A 2415-nucleotide genomic window follows, 5' to 3' on the forward strand; every position below is an offset into this window, starting at 1 on the left:
GATTACCTATGCTCCTCCTGGAGAATTCAATACCAAAGACCTGTTCAAACGTCAATGGAGACAAGTTCAAAGCCTTGCAAACACCTTTTGGGACAGATGGAAAAGACAATACCTTTCTACCCTGCAGTCAAGGAGCAAGTGGCAAGTTGCCAAACCCAACTTAAAACCAGGTGACATTGTGCTCGTCAGAGATTGCCAGTCACAACGCAACGAATGGCCTTTAAGTCTTGTCACCAAGACGTTCCCAAGCAAGGATGGGAAAGTTCGTAAGGTTGAGGTCAAGATCTGTAAGCGAGGAGAGACTAAGTTGTTCCTCAGACCAGTGACTGAACTATTCTTATTGTTATCTGTTTAGAGTTTAAAATATGGTACCAGTGATACCAGACGGGGAGTGTCATGCCTTCAGCATTTGCTTTGTGTAGATCTGATTACCTTTACTACAGAAAGTTGTATTATTGCCCCATCTAGTGGTCAGTCCCATCAATTAATTTGACCCTCATAGCCTCTTGTAGCCAGTCTTGCAATGCATTCTGGGATGAAGAAGCTGGGATCAGCTTTTCTACTTCCCTCATGGTCCCAGACAGTCATGCTTTACATGGGTCCAACTCTCATATAGCATTCGATGGTGAGTTTGTATATTAAATGTCTCATCTCAACCTGTTTAGCCAGTGAGTAATGTTAGCTGCACTGTAGTTTATACTTGCACATGTAATCACATGTTTGCACAGCCCATGTTATATGTACTTGTGTATATCCATTTTGCTTTTCACATGCATATCATAATTGCATATTCTTGTTTCATTAACAGTTTTACCTCATTATCACACATCATCATATCGTATTGTACATCAAATCAACGCATCATATCTGTGATCCCTTTACTGAATAATAAAACACCGTTCTACAAACACCTCTTCTGAACAGATTATTGAAAAGTAAAGGTGGTTATACTGTAGGCTTCAAATTTGCCAGAAAGGGCTTAGTGAGAGGCTGAACATCTGGTATATAGAAATTTTTATCTTACAATTATGCTTTGGAATTGTCTGTGCTTTGAGCTTCCTTTTCCTCTGAGTGTGGGAGGTGAGGTGGTATTTCCATAGCTTTAAGCAGTTCAATAAAAGCAGAGTGAAGAACTGGAGCTAAGCTGAACCTAATTCTAAAGTAATTACTGTATAAGTTTCAGGATATTAAAAGCAGAAAAGAACAGAATGTATTGTAGTAAAAAAATATTTATTTCATGTTTTTACCTAAGGAAAATTTTTATTGCTATTATTTCGATTGAAATGTATTTCAAAATAAAACCTGGACAACATTTTGATATGGAATGATCATTTATAGTGATAATTATATTTATATTGAGATTTGTTTATTGGTCCCCACATTACAAACATAATGTGTCATAATGTCCCCCCATTGCAGAGATGTGTACCCCAACAATGTAAACACTCCAGGTTTTCCAGACTAGGCAGATCTGTCTTGATTGTCTGCAGCACAAGATTAAGTGGGTTCTGCAGGCAATCAATAGAGAACAGTGCGAGCAGCAGGTGTAGTTGGATGCTCTCTCACTAAGAAGTCTACTTGGAGGCGCCAGGTTTGGGGAGGGGCAGATTCCCATGGACTAGCTATCCACATGTAAATCTGCTAATGTCCTTCCTAAAATGGCCACTGCCTGACTCCCCTGTCCCTGCACAGTGCTGCAGCATTACCCTGCGCAACATGCTACACCCCTAGAGTATTACACCCCTGGCAACGAACATTACACCCCTGGCCACGAGCATGACACCTCCAGAGAATGAAATTCCTGGCAATGAGCATTACACGGTGTACGAGCATGACACCCAGAGCATGAAACCCCTGGCGACGAGCATTATACCTCTGGCAATGAGCATGACACCCAGAGCATGAAACCCCTGGCAACGAGCATTATACCTGTGGAAATTAGCATGACACCCAGAGCATGAAACCCCTGGTAACGAGCATTACACCCCTAGCAATGATCATGACACCCAGAGCATAAAACCCCTGGCAATGGGCCTTACACCCCGGGCAAGGAGCATTACACCCAGAGTAAGAAACCTCTGGCAACCAGCATTACACCCATCACATGAAACCCCTAGCAACAAGCATTTCACCCCGGTAACGAGTATGACACCCAGAGCATGAAACCCCTGACAAAGATCATGAAACCCAGAGCATGAAACCCTTGGCAACGAGCATGTAACCTAGAACATAAAACCCCTGGCAATGAGCAGGTCATTTAAAAGTAAGTAGAAGCCATACTGTGGGGTATAATGTGTCCAGGGCATTGTGATGTGTGGCATGATGTATCACAGCCATTACTGTTTGTGGCATAGTGTATCACGGGCATTGTGGTATGTGGCATAATGTGTCAGGGGCATTGTGGTGTGTGGATTA

General features: G+C 42.4%; 1 long non-coding RNA gene across 1 annotated transcript; it reads left to right on the forward strand.

The window, feature by feature from the left end:
* Window positions 1-567: 567 nt before the first annotated feature.
* LOC134911735 (uncharacterized) lies at window positions 568-910 on the forward strand. The gene is made up of 2 exons (XR_010176803.1): window positions 568-625; window positions 809-910. It is a non-coding gene; the product is annotated as an uncharacterized LOC134911735 (long non-coding RNA).
* The last annotated feature ends 1505 nt before the right edge of the window (window positions 911-2415 follow it).

Source organism: Pseudophryne corroboree, chromosome 4 (genome assembly GCF_028390025.1).
Source record: "Pseudophryne corroboree isolate aPseCor3 chromosome 4, aPseCor3.hap2, whole genome shotgun sequence".
In the NCBI taxonomy this organism is placed as follows: domain Eukaryota; kingdom Metazoa; phylum Chordata; class Amphibia; order Anura; family Myobatrachidae; genus Pseudophryne; species Pseudophryne corroboree.